At 35.0% G+C, this 15,156-nt stretch overlaps 1 long non-coding RNA gene across 1 annotated transcript in view; it reads right to left on the bottom strand.

Moving 5' to 3' along the window:
- Positions 1–8,502, bottom strand: part of LOC116152258 (uncharacterized) — a 37,845-nt gene extending 29,343 nt beyond the window's left edge. Inside the window, exons 1-2 of the long non-coding RNA XR_010380498.1 lie at positions 8,235–8,502; positions 5,205–5,328 (exon numbers count right to left, since the gene is read on the bottom strand). This is a non-coding gene — a long non-coding RNA (uncharacterized LOC116152258). The remainder of the gene's footprint in view (positions 1–5,204; positions 5,329–8,234) is intronic.
- Between the last annotated feature and the right edge of the window lie 6,654 nt (positions 8,503–15,156).

Here is a 15,156-nt window from a genome sequence, read left to right as displayed (position 1 = left end):
TGAGGCCAGAGAAACCAAAATGTTGGCATTTGGAGCAGAGAAAGTTTATTGCAAGGCTGAGCAAGGAAGATGGGGTGGCTCATGCCCAAGAAAACCCTGAATTCCCTGAAGGGTTTCAGCAAAGCATACTTAAAGGCCAGGTAAGGGAGGGAGTCACAAGGTACCTGATCAGCTCCTGCACAATTCTCTAATTGGTTGATGTGGAGGTAACAAGGTGGTTAACACTATCAACCCCTACGCACCAGGTCTAGGGGCCATGAGCTCTCCATCATCAAGTATTTAATTTCTTCCCTTTGGTGGTGGTTTTTAGCATCTGAAAAACTCAGGAAATAAACCTGGGATACTAAGATCTGGGTACTTCAGAGAGGAGCTACAGCAACAGATATGGGGGAGGGTCTGTCCTGGGAAGGCCCTACAGGGTCCAGCTCAGTTACAACACTACCTGTAAATGAAGAGACGGGCAGAGGCACAGGGACCTTCCAGCCTTGCATAGGGCCAGTCGTCACTGTGGTTACTATTTGCAAATGAAAGAAAGCAAAAGATCTAAAACAACTCTTTTGTGACTGCTCCTTCACTGGTCTATAATCTCCTAGTGTCTATTAAGACCCACTTCAGAATTGAATTTCCACAACTCTCCCTGGTTCCCTCTCCTCTACAAGACTCCATTGCTCCCCATTTGTGCTTTCATGGAACATTAAATACAACTCTATAATTTATCACATTTAATATATTATTCATTTACTGTAATTGCTTGACCACTTCATGGTCTCTGAACTATCTGAAGATAGAAATATTTTATATTTATTCTTTTCCTCACAATCTAGCAATGACTAACAGAGAGCAAGAGCTCAATAAATGTATTTTTGAGTGATTGCAATTGAATAAATTTAAAGTGAAACATTTTTTCTAAAAATTTGGTAAAGTAACACTGCACTCTTCATTGTTAATAGTGATAATCAATTTATTTGAGGTCTAAAGTTTTAAAATTATGCTCATGTTTGAGCTTTTATAGAATTCTCAAATCAATATTTAAGATATCATCTCTTTCACTTTCTGAAACATGTAAAATGCATAATAATATTTGTTTCCAAAGAATGAAAAGCCTATTATTTTTGTGAGTATATCAGCAACTTGGTACTGTGATGGTTAAAACTACAAATAGAGTCGGGTAACAACAGAAGCCACAGGAGACACAGACACTCTGCCGCTTAACAGAGGTTTAAGAAGCTTTCCCTTCAAATCAAGAGTGCCAAGGAGAACTATAAAATTATTCATCCTCTTTTTCAACTGTCAAACATCCATGTCAATAAATTCTAGGGGACAGCACAGGAGAACAGAAGACAGCTCAAATGGTTTATCCACAATCATGTAACAAATCAGAAAGGAAGTGATAATCCATGATTATACAACATTTCCTCACAAGGATTTGGGACATCTTGAGATTATCTGAAAAGCTTTTTAATCCTTGGGGGGAGGGGATCTGCTCTAAGAGTTAGTGGGAAAGATTCCAATATTGTTTCTTGATTCCTTTTTTCTCTTTTTCTTTTTTCTAATTTTATTTCACTTTCTTTTCTACATATTTTAAATTTATAAAACACAGAAAAATAATTTTATATAAACTGCCATATATTACACATGTATATTTTATAAATAACATTAGAATGCTGGAAAATTAAAATAAAACATATACTCAGTAGGTATGACATACTGTGCAGGAATACATGAGTTTCCTCACAGACATGAATTCAATTTAAACCTTACCAAATAAATTCAGTTTTAATTTTGCTCAGTATTGATCCCGAGTGAAGTTAGCTCAGGCTCCTTGGAGGGGAGTTATCTATTACAGCAGTCACCACCCCGGAGAACCAAAGAAGCAATTGAATCAGAAAACCTATTTGCAAACAGCAAAACAAATTGATAATTTCAGAAGAAACAGATTCTAACACAGATAAAGTATAAGCCCTATTTTTTTCTTTCTGCTAATATACAGTAGTTTCTCTTCAGCCAGACAATCTGAGACTGATTGTGTTGTCATGAAAAGTCCACGTCTTTCTAGAAATGCCCTTTCAGTCGCTCGCCCGGGGAGAACACAAACATCCCTGGATGGCCTGGTGCTGAGATGATTACTTTAGGTTACCTACTTTCCTTAGGCAAATTCCTGTTGCAGTATGATGAAGACTCCCAATCTGGCCAGAGTCACACTTCCAGGGTTCTATAAAGACACAGCTCTCCCAACGCAGGCTGACTGCCCTAGAGCAATCATTAACGTGGGGAAGCATTTGGGCAGGGCGATTGGAAAACAGGTGCTGATTACTGATTAGAGAGCCCTAAGTAAGCATGCTGGCTTGGTTTAAGCACAGAATGTTATAGTTCTACTGTAACATTTCAACAGAAAGCATAAACCAACAACCTATCATGTATTTTGTTATAATACAAAACTCCATTCTCATTGACCACTTGAACCCAAAGGTTAAAAAATTCAGCAATCTGATATAAAGCATTCAAATGTACACACCATTTTCACCACTTTTAAAAAATTAAACATATTTAATATTTAATTTCTAACCTTTCCTCTTTTCTAATGCAAAGATGTAAGGTAATAAATTGACCTAGATGTATTCTTTAACATTTACTTTTTAAATTGATACATAATTCCATAGGATAAAATTCACAAAACTTAAGTCTTCATTTTGGTATTTTGACCATTTGATGGTCCACGGGATAGATTTACACTGAGATCCAGAATACGTCCTCACTAGAGTATTTCATCATGCCGCTTTTTGTTAGTCTTCCTCCCAGAGGCACCCTATATTCTATACATCTTTCAATATAGATTAGTTTTGCCTGTTTAGGAACTTCACATAAATGGAATATTACAGTATATATTGTCTTGTCTCCATATTGATGCATGTAGCAGTTAAGTTGTTTCTTTTTATCACTGACTAGTATTCTACAATATGAATCTATCACAACTTGTTTATCCATTCTTCTGTTGATATATACTCAGGTTGGTTCCAGTTTAGGGCTCTTATAAATAATATTTTTGTATGATCTGTTTTTTTTTTCAATTTTAAAAACTGTGTTTATGGGGGATGGGAGGTATATAGCTCAGTGGTAGGGTGTGTTATCAACATGCATAAGGTCCTGGGTTGACTCCCCAGTACTTCCGTTAACAACAACAACAACAACAACAACAAAAACAAATGTTTAAAAAAAAAGAATTTTTAAACTGTGTTTATTATCTTGGCACTGATACAAGAAATTTTTGTATTTTCCAGACACAGCTCTTTGTCAGACATTTCTCACAGTCTCTGACTCAAATTTTTATTTTTGAATGGTATATTTTAATTAGCAAAGTATTAAATTTCAGGAAGTCCAGTTTGATTATTTTTAATTTTTTGAGTTACTGTTTTTTCCCGTCTGTGAAAATATCTTTGACTACCCCCAAGTGCATGAATATATACTTCTATTTTTTTCTTCTAGAAGCTTAATGATTCTAACTTTAATGTTTATGAATATGATCCACCTTAAATTAATTTGTGCATGGAATGAGACATAGGTCAAAGTTTTAAGCTATCCATTGAAATTTTAATTTGATTATTACATTTCATTGCTAAACATCTTAGTTGTATTGTTTTCAATTTGCTTAAAGAGCTTCATAATATCTTCCTATTTTTGATACACTCATTTTTTTAACATACTAAACAAAGTTATTTTTATTTTGTGGATGTTAATTTCAACAACTGAATTATTTGAGAGTCTCATTCTTACCATTTGTTTCTGCTAGCCTTTGACTTTTAGGGGTATTGGGTTTTGAAATTTTTTCATTTTTAAAATATGAGCTATACTTTAATTTGCAGGAACTTGGAACCTGGGTTGAAAGTGTGTCCCTTAAGATGGAATCTGCACTTGTTTCCATCAAGTGCTCAGGGGCACTCCTAGTCAAGTGTGATCTAAAATAGCTTTAGATGAACGTTTTTGTTCACAGACACATAGCATGAATTTTGACCTTAATCCCACTGGGGACAGGATTTGGGTTACAAATTTTCTCCTTTGTATACTATCATGAGTGAAATCAGAGAGTTTCATTCCTGTCTCCTTTGGTGGGTAAACTTTTCCCTTCACTGAGGATATAGCTTTTTGGAGTCCCAGGTTTGGGCAAGAGTCTCTTTTTAAATTCCCCAATGTGTGCAGGCTAGTCTTTACATTCTTTCCCTCAACCTTTTTAAAGATGTTTTAAATTGGTCTTCGGGGTCATTATTAATTGATAGTTGCTCCAGGATAAACAGCTATTTTCTGCTTGCTTAATTTTCTGGATTCCAGTTTATACTCTGTTTGTAGCCGTGAATATTTTTTCTTACTTTCTCATTAGCTCAATGATACATTTAAAATATAGCTAATATTTTCCAGTGTCTTAATTTATTTTGAAGAGGTTTGTTGATGATTTCTGGTCTGTTATATTATCAGAAATTGAAATCCTGTATTTTCTTTCAAACTGTGTTCAGCCTCATCAGCTACCAATAATGCAATTCATATAGTTGAAAAGACAAAATTAAAAGTATACTGGGTTGATTAACAGTTCACTAATTTTGGTCTACATATCTTAAGTTCTAATTATCATGAAGGGTATTTTAAAAATAAAGGATCATTTTCTGCATTTAGTATATTCAGAGATGATATTCAAAAATGGCAAACGTACCAGTTGATTAAGCAGAAGAGAAACCAAATCAAACAAACAAACAAAGCAAACAATAGTCATATTGGTACATACTTGCTGAATGAGAAACTGAATACATGAAGTACCATGGTGGACCAGGGTAATCAGATATTACTGTTGATTAAAATATTAACACTGCATTTGATGCCTTAAACTAACATAGAAATGAACAGACACCATTTAATATTTTAAAGTAATGGCCTCTTACCGACCTGAATGCAAGGATTTGCTGGAAAGTCCCTGCTTTTTTAGACTTAATGCCCACTACTGGAAAAGAAATCAGAAGAATCAAATATCCTCCAGAAATAAGCAAAAATTTGGTCAGTTTAGGATTATAGATCGGTGGCAAGGATGTCTCAAAGGAAGAGCTTTGGCAGAACTATTGCTTCTGAATATCTCACTGAAACAAGCCATTGACAATCAAGTGGTTCAAACATTTCAAATTAGCCCAGTTAAATTTACGTAAAAAGTGTTATCAAGTTCTTACCAGTGCTCATGTGGTAGCGATAATGTCAACACTGCCTGCAGACTTTATTTTCCATTTTTTCCCCAAGTTCTGCTGGATAGTATGTGCTTTCCAGAATTCAGTGACTTAGTAGACTCTATTTCAACTAAATGAGCACAAAACAGAAATATAAACATACTTAGACACGTATTTTTAACCTTTTAACAAAACCTCTAAGCAAATATATTTTGTTTATACTTACTACTTAAGTATTTTGAAGTCTGTTTTATTGATTGTCTTTTTGCTGCATATTCTCTTTGGAAAGTTGTGCCTCTTGATGTTTCCCTGGGGCAGTAATGCATAATGGGCAGATCCCTCTCCCACCTGGGTGTGATCTCCTATCCAAGAAAGGGCTATGACCAAACAGCTTAAAAATGCTGCTTTAGACCTCGGGAAAAATACTGAAAAAGTACTCATTGCTTTGGCCTATGTTCTGCTGATCTTCTGAATTCTGAGACCACTAGGGCCAAGTTTAGGATGTAAACCCCGGAAACAGAAACATGCCAAAGAGATCTGTGTTTATATCAAGCAGGAAGAAACACTATTGGTTCACATGTGTGTCTGCCCGATTCACCAAGACCAGGGGAGTCTTCTAGGTCTTTGGAGTCAAAGCCCCGTAGCAATACGTCTCCACTGGGGGACTAGAAAGTGAGGAGGAACGTGCTGCCCGTGCACCCACTCCCCTCCAACTCCAGAATTTCTGACCACGTAAAGAATTCCTGTGTTCACATGTGAATAAAAGTCAAAGAAGAAACACAAATGAATAGTAACTTATCCCGAAGCCTCCTTTTCACATCCCAGGTGAACTCAGAGAGGAAGTAGAAGATTGACAGAGAATCAGTAGCTTCAAGGTCCAAGCCATCTCCCACTCCTTCACACATATGCTATGTACGAAAAGATGACTCATGGTGATAAAAAGGACCAAATAAAATCATCTTCATTGAATTATTCTGCACACAGTTATTCAATACATATTTTAATTCATAGTTTTGCATTTATTTTTGGTTAAAAATATTACCTTGGGTGATTAGGACAATCAATACCCGAATTTTTTAAAAATGGTACAATGTGATGATTGTACCTTTTTTAAAAAATTCGGGTATTGATTGTGAAAGGATTTCTGTCTCAACATCCTAATTTTAAAAGTCCCAATTCTCTTCATGTGTTACATCAAAAAACAAACAGACTCATCTTACTGTGCTCTAAGATGGTCTCAAAAGAAACTATCCCCAGTAATTTCTAATCATCAACCAGCTCACTATTTACAGTCAATTAACGTTTAACTCCCATGAAACGCTTAGCACCAAGATCACTTTCAGAGATACACTCTTCCCATGCAGGCAACCCTCAAGGCTTCTTTTGTGCCTTATTTCATTTCTACTAACAGGACAGAAGTTTGGGGAGTTGCCACATTCCAAGAGGAACCTGGGCAGGGTTAATGAGGATTTCTCACAGTAACCCAAACTCCAGGATACCACTGGACCGCATCATCTTGCTGAGAAGCCAACACTAATTATGATCATGCTGCTGTCCTTGAAACCACAATATAGACTAAGCACAGGATAGCCATCAGTGGTCTCAAGTGCCACCTACAGGCTATCCATCTATTTAATTCTTTTTTGAGGATAAAATTAAAGGCAATATACCAAGAGGGGTGGTGAATTACACTGCTCACCAGAAACTAAGGCTGATTCTTAATCTTGGGCCCTTCTGTAGTTTAATTTAGTGGCCCACAATTACTTAACAATGGGCATAATTTAAAACATAACAGAAACCAAAGTTTTTACATTATTATCAGAGGAAGTGAATTACTTATCTATCATATGATATTGTGATGATATTACAAACTGGTATGTTTAAAAGATGACAAATTAGTGTATTGGCATTAATATTATTTCCTTCCTGTGCTTTTTAATTTGCTTAGATCATTAACCTTTGATGGTTCATATAAAATATCTCATTACATGTATGGACTATCTACACAGTAGTCAATGAGGTGCTTAGACAGTATTAGAGAAAAATTGTCTGTAAAATAATTACCTAAAACCATCAAATATTCAATAAGTACCTACTCTGAAATGGGCACTGTGATAATAAAAAAAGTCTATTCTGGAGACTTGCATTATGCAATTTGTCTATCTAACTTAATTGAAATCATTTCTATTATAAAATTTACCTATCTTAATTGAAATTAAATGATTAAAATTAAGTACATAAGGAAATATATGTTCAGTTTTTTCTGTGTCTCCAAAACTGAGCTAGTTATGAGCATAACAAGGAAATGGAAAGCAATTGTCCCTGTTGTCAGATTGCTAACAATATAATCAGGGAGAGGACACATGTACAGATAAAAATGTAAAGGAGAGGTCCAGGGACTAGGTGTTGTAAGAACTGACAAACATAGAGCTAACATAAGAAGTAGGATTTTAAGCTTAGAATGGATAAATTGAAGTGGACAATAACAGGGGAAAACTGAAAAAGAGGTATGGCAGCATAAATGCATGAGGTACATGTGCTCAAAAAATATGTCTGGTCAAACTTATATTTCTTTAGCATCTGCTGTGATAGAACTTCTGTATGCTCCTTTAGTTCTCACAGTAACACTGTGAGGTGGCTACTATTATTATCCCTATTTTAAAGATGAGGATACTGAGGTTGAAAGAGCTTCACTAATTTGATCAAAGTCATTAAACTGATAAGTGATAAAATCAGAATCCAAACCCAATACTTTACCATTCCCAAGTGGGTATTCTGAACCACCATGGCAATAATAAATAAACCATCCGTCTTTAAAGAATGCAGTGTGTGGCCTGGGATAAATTTAGGAAGTATAACAGCCAGGCGGCAGATGGCACATTCAGATTGGGTTATGCAAGTTGAGTTTGATGCAGAGATTATTTACAAAGGTGTGTGCAAGGTATAGGGAAGTCACAGGAATAGGACAGGATTCCAGCATTAGTAAAACCCCTTCCACCCCTCAGCCTGAAAGGTGGAATGGAGAGCGACACTTACCAAACCCCAAAAGGACAGAGTCTTGTTGAGAGAGATGGCAGATAAAATGCACGACTTTTAGTAGCAAGGAGGAGAATGGGGGAATAAGTTCCCTGACTTCATTCTCCTTCCTTCCTTTTCCCACCAGATTCTACTGATGTAGTTCATGTAGATCAGCTACCAGGGCCACAGAGTAGTTGAAGAAGGGTGGAGAATGCATCTGGAGAAGCAAATGGAAGAGAGAAGGCACCAGAGTATTCTATGAGTAATAGGCTAAATTTTTTAGACTTTGTTCTGCTGCAGATAAAGGATCAATAAATGTCCAGGGGTGAGAGAACTGCATATGAAAGAACTGCTCTACTAAAACTAAATTTTCATTGATTCGAATAGAATGAAGGCTGGTGGCAAGAACCCTTTGGAAAAGACTTTGCAAGTTCTGGTAGGAGATTTTATGAGCCTAAAAGTAAGCAGGGGTAGCAGAAGAGGAAGGAAGAGGACTAATGAGCTGTCTATGATGTTTAAAAGGAATGGACTCCCAATCACACAATGTGGTCCACTGATAAGAGAGTCTCTCTTCTCTTTTCTATGTTGTCCATCTTGGGATTTATTTTAATGGATTCATGCCTTTCCATCCATCATCAAATCCATTATGTAACTGATGTCATTTATTATAATAGTAATATAAGCTGAAGGATTAAGACAATAGATCTCAGCAGTGATGAGCTTATTCGAGGTGCCAATGGGGAGCAGGGAGAGAAATGAAAGACAACACATACTGAAATCCTACAACATATTACTGTCTGTGCTTAGCAATTTTACATTTACTTTTCCCAATTCGTCTTGGAGGTAGATATTATTATCATTTTACAGAAAAGAAATTTGTTGAAGTTCACATAGATAATAATAATCATTATAAATAACAATAAGTTATATACAAGACTTTAGAATATGTAAATGTTAATAGAATATGAATCTGTATCTTTATTTTCCGTTGTAACTTAGTAATCCTGAAAAAAAACATCCTCAGTATCACAATTTATGGCTCATTTTAAAAATACATTTTTCAAAATATATTAATTTTATCCTTCAAACAATCAATTTGGTAAGGTAATATAAACAAAAGAGGTCCAAGAGACAGTGACTTTCCCACAAACGGAGTATGTCAGAGCCAGTATCAAACTTTGCATCTTATGCATTCTTTTTTAAAATTATTATATCAAGTTCTCTTAATTTAATATACTATGCCACTATGTGCATTTTTTTATTCACAATGAAACTAAAAAGGGATAAATGTCTCAAAATCAATGCTGTGGGTAAATGCCTATAAAAGCAGCTTAGCTTCACAGATATTTCCTAAATATATACCAAAAAACAAGAGACTAATGGAAGTTGAAGTTGAAAGAGAAAGCAAAAAGTACATTTCAGAACTATAATCTTTACTGCTTCCCACATTTCTGACTGATGCCACCAAAGTGAAGAGATTGCTATAAAGGCAAGTAAAACAATAGAAACTGAGTGGGCACAAACCTAATAGGCTGAAGTGCTATTCACTAAATTTCACTGTTTTGGAAAAGTAACATTGCTAAGAAATGAACTGAAGGGAGCGACACTTGAATAGGACACCTAAACAATATTTTTAGTTCAAATTCAGCAAAATTCATCCGGTGTCAGAGAAACTTTTGTTTGTAGAGATAGAAACACCCATAATCCAAAGAGATCAAAGCCTGTTTAGGATAATCTAAAGGGCGGGAGTTTTGAAATCTTCTATGTATCTAAGTGAGTTTGTCCTTTAATTGAGGGCTATTGCCATCAAACAATGGCATTTTTTCTGTACTTTCATAAATTATCTGTGTAATTATTTTTAAATGCGATGTACATTAGAAACCAGCAAAGTAAAATAATGCCTTCATGCAGGCACCTAACTTCCTAGCTGCTTAGGGATATATCAAATTATCCTTACTTTTTAATTCAAGAGTTCAGGGCACTCATTCCCATACTCAGAATATTCAGAAATGGTTAAATAAAATAAGTTATCCCTAGTAATCCAATAGCTGCAAGATATAACCCAGAAAGAAAAAAACTGAAGCCCATACAATTAGAAGAATGACATGGTTAGGTAACAAATGATGCTGCAGAGCTATTGCTAGGAAAGCTAATTAATACCAATTCTCAGCAATTCAAATTTGACAGCTTTTTCTCTAAGAAGCAGAAGTACCAGGAGAGAAAGGGGATTTCTCAACAACAGAAAAGGAATGAAGTTCTCCAGATTTCACCCAAAAAGTGCATATTTAAAATACCAATTAAAATTACTCACTAAGAATCACCTTCAGAAGGATGCAACAGGACACTGATTTTCTCCCATTTTGAAAGAAATTGATAAGGAATTATCTTGTATGAAATGTCATCACCTCTAGATAACTTGTATACAAGAGACTGATAAGGCAAAATATTTTGCTTTTTAATGACATATGTCTATTGAAAGTCTGATTTGAATATTAGTGTTTCACCTATACTAGAAATTCTGAAGTCTTATCAAATGAATGCTAACTGTGCTTACAGTGTTTCACTCAATCAGGTTTAACTAGTAATGTAGAGAGATAAAAAACAAACAAGAGTTCTTGCTTTGGGGGATTTGAAAATTAAGTCAGCAAGTTGGGCATTTAATCCCATAAAAGAACAACCAATGACCCGAAAATTTCAATAACATATATATTAAGAGAAAAGAAAAAAACATTTCATTGACCTTTTATGAAATATTATAAAAATAAGTATATTTGTGGGACTGATAAATGGATGAGTCATTTATTTAGAAAAGCTGAAATTAAATTCTTGATAAAAGAAATTCCCAGCATCTTGTGTCTTGTCATGGGAAGACTGGAGGCTGGACTCCCAGAGAGCAATTTCTTTCCTGGATCTAGAGATTGAAATAATCTCTGGGTGCAACAAATCTAACGTGACAAAATTAAAAGAAGGTGCAGATCCAAAACCATGCAAGAAAGATGTGATTCAAAAAGTAAGGAAGGGAGCCTAGAAAGCCCCCCAGATCAGATGAAGTCAAAGGCAGACACGAAAGCTCAGGCACAGTAGTAAGCGTCTGAGCCCAAGCTGCTGAGAGCACAGTACTGAGAAACGAGTGGTGTGGGGAGGGGGTCCTGAGCAGTTGGTCGAATGGTTAGGTGGGCTTCTCTCTGGATATCTACTCTGTGTGAAATGTGGTGCTTTCTTTACAGCAGGTGTGGATGTGGGAAGAGACTTCAAGAGGACTTAGACACATTTACCAAATGCTTAAAGAGGATTCTTGGTCTGTTTTTCCAGGAATCAGGGGAAAGAAGGAGCTCTCCAGCTGTTTTCACAACCTGGCACAGGCTAAGTTTGAAACAGTGTATAACATACACATTCACAGAGAATTGTGTTCTCTGCAGAAAACAAAACCAACATTTCATATAGGATATATGGTCTGATGCAGTCTTTCAATTACTAGGGCTATTTATACCAAATTTTCTTTCTCTTTATTGTAAGGATAAGTGGACATTTATTTCTAACATGAGCTGGTTATACGCAAATACAAGTGAGTCATGGCCCATTGCTGAAAAGCACAATTTATGGAAGTAATGCATGCTAATTACAGTACTTACTGAAATCACCATTCTGACAACTATAATTTTGCTATCACCTTTCCAAATCCTAAACTGAAAAGTATCTTATAGCAAATATATTTAAATTAAAATATATTTTGTTGCAGCTCCTAAAAATCTCTGAGGTTGAATCTTCTTTTATGAATAATGTTGATCGCTCAGGCAAACAAAATAAATCATAGTAAGGGATACCATACGACATTTTCAAAATATTCTGTTGAATAGTGCAACTGCCCAATAATTATTTTATTTTTAAGATTAATACCTCCTCATGGTGCATATAATAACTATTAATAACAAACTTTAATAAAATAATACCCAATTAATATTTATTGAGGGCAAACTACATGCCAGGCATTGTGCTAAGCAGTTTGCATGCTTTGAAGCATTTTCCTTTCTTTATACCTACCTACCTCTCTATCTAATTTACGCATCTAGCCATTGGGCCAGACTGTATAATTGTGTTCTAAATTCTACTCCTTTCAACTAACATTATGAGCAATTTGAAAAGAACCAAAAATATAAATTAGAGAAAATAATCTAGTTCCACATAAGTTAACAAACAGAAATTCACTAATAAAGACAAAGTTCAAACAACTCAGTATGTTCAAATATGCCACGTTTACTTGATGTAATGATCATATGATAATAAACTATACCTTATAATCAATTTCAGAATACTATAAAATAATTTTGGGGAAATGAATGTGTTTTGCATTCTTATAATTAAGGATTCATTCTAACACCAAATGGGAAAACCATTTTTAATATACATTAAAAAAATTAAATAAAAATGGGGGGGAGTAATTATTTATTAAGTTGGGTTGGCCCTTTAGCTTCTGTTCCAAAAGAAATACCCTAAAACTCAGTGATTTAAAACAATGAGCATTAATTATTGCTTATAAATCTGTGGGCCAGTGAGAGGGTTCTACTGAACTGATCCAGATTCGGCTTATCTTGGCTGGCTCGTTATGTATCTGCAGGCAGCTGAGATGTTGGCTAGTAACTGGTGCTGTAGGAAGGCCTCAATCACACTGCAGCCAATGGCTTTAGGCTGGAAAACAGGGCTGTTAGGGTAATGTGTCTTTAGCATCCAGCAGGATACCTTGGGCTTTTTCACATGGCATGGAAAAGAACAAAACTGCCAGGGCCCTTGAGACCTCAGAACTGACAGCATTACTTCCAATGTCTTTAGCCAAAACAAGGCACAAGACCACTCCAGATTCAAAAACACTCCATTTCTTGATGAGAAGAGCTACTCAGTCACACTGCAAAGGGTGTGGATCAGGGATGGGTAAAATATGTTGCCATGTTTGTAATCTATTTTATCACATGGTGAATGAAAATAAAAACAATGTTGACGTTTTCCTGATGTGTAATGTTAACATAGGTCATATAGGGGTGTACATATAGCACTTTTCTCTGAGAACTGCCCACCCCAACTATAGAGGTATCCCCTAAATTAGCAAGGACTTTTCTTCTTTTGTAAAGGCATCACGGCCCTCTAGCCAGAGATAGCAGAATAGAGGGACACATAATTCAGAATAAGTCAATCAAATCAGCACTCAATCACTGAATTGGGTAATTTAGAGACTGATATTTGAGATTAACAGCTGAGTCCAAGAATCAGGGAATCCTGTGCTGAGATTCACGAATCTGGTCTAGACTTCCTCTTCCATGAGATCTACTTATTAGTACTTCCTGAGGTTGTGTGGCATAAACCAGGACCATTCCCATCAATTCCCTTTCTTGCATAAGTTTAAGTGTTCACATGTTGATATGTAAGTCCTCCAACTTTGTTCTTCTTTAAATTGTTTTAGCTATACCAACTACTTTCCATTTTCATTCAAATTTCAGAATCAACTTGACTATTTTAGCAAAGACAACTGTAGTGGTTCTGATTGGAACTGTGTTGAATTTATACACCAATTTAAGAAGAATTGGTATCTTAACAGTACTAAGTCATAAACATGGTATATCACTCAATTTATTCAGGTCTTCATAAAATTTATCTCAACAATGTTCTTTAGCTTTCATTATACAGGTGCTGGATATATTTAATTTGGCTTAAAGTTTTTTATGCTTTTTGGATGTTATTGTGTTTTTTATTTAATTTCTAATTATTCATTGCTAGTATAAAGAAATACCATTTTATTCTGACTTTGTATATTTCAGCCTTTCTACAATCACTTGTTAGGTCTAGTAATTTTTGTGAATTAAAACAATTTAACTCCATTCTTTCTTAATTTCACATTAAGTTTCTTTTCAATAATTACTGAAAATGCTACAAGCACCACTACATTATAAAACTCTTTTTTTTTATGTTTTATGTACTGAAAAATAGCAGTTAATGATCTATACTGATGAAAAATAATTTTGGAAGGAAGACGGGTGTTTATATAGACTGATTTTTAAAACTCTTCCATATCCTCATCCAAAATATATACATACAAATACACAATGACCAATATGTTGTTTAGTTTCAACACTGTGGCATTAGATTAGTTTAGTCTTCTGTCAGGTCAATTTCCTTTTCAAACATTTTCAATTAATATCTATGCAGTCTGATAAATATAGAACTCTGGAGAAATATTTATATAAATTAAATTTAGCAGAGATCTGACTAAAATCAAAGCCACTCCTACCAACATAATCACTTCTGCAATGAGTTGGAAACTGGTTCTATATTTCAGCATGGAGTCCTTGAACCTTTCCCATAACCCTGTGCGGTATATTCCAAAATGTCTAAATGCAGCCTAATCTGATACAACATTGTGTCTGATACTCTAGAGTTGAAACACTCTTGAGCAAAACATATTTGCCTCAGTAAGCAAAGTAAATCAAGTAAAGAACTCATAGAAAGAAGGGTTATCTAGTTAAGTACATCCCCCTGAGATTTTAAGTGGGAAAACTGAGAAAACTTGAATCCAGGATATTACTATTCCACTCCACTTTTTAATAAAATGTTCATCAGACAGCACAACTTTCTTTGGCATTTTGAAGAATAGGTCTATTAACAGCAACATGCAAATTTTTCCTCCTCCCAATGAATATTTTGAAAAGCTTAGTCATTACACTAACGGAAAATACCTCCCAATAATCAGAGAAAAATGGCTTTTGCAATGACAAACTGCTTAAAGCAAAACTAAAGTGTTTGTATAATATTTCTTAAACCTGACAAATATTAGGCAACTTGAATATGCCAATACAAAGTATATCCTCTGATTTTAAATTTTATTTTATGGCTAGAAGGAGGAGATTTTAGATGAAATAATGACATTGTAAGAATGAGACTACCAATTTGATAG

Source organism: Camelus dromedarius, chromosome 3, assembly GCF_036321535.1.
Source record: "Camelus dromedarius isolate mCamDro1 chromosome 3, mCamDro1.pat, whole genome shotgun sequence".
NCBI lineage: Eukaryota > Metazoa > Chordata > Mammalia > Artiodactyla > Camelidae > Camelus > Camelus dromedarius.
The sequence above is the reverse complement of the archived record's forward strand: the minus strand, read 5'-3'. Positions and strand labels throughout refer to the sequence as shown.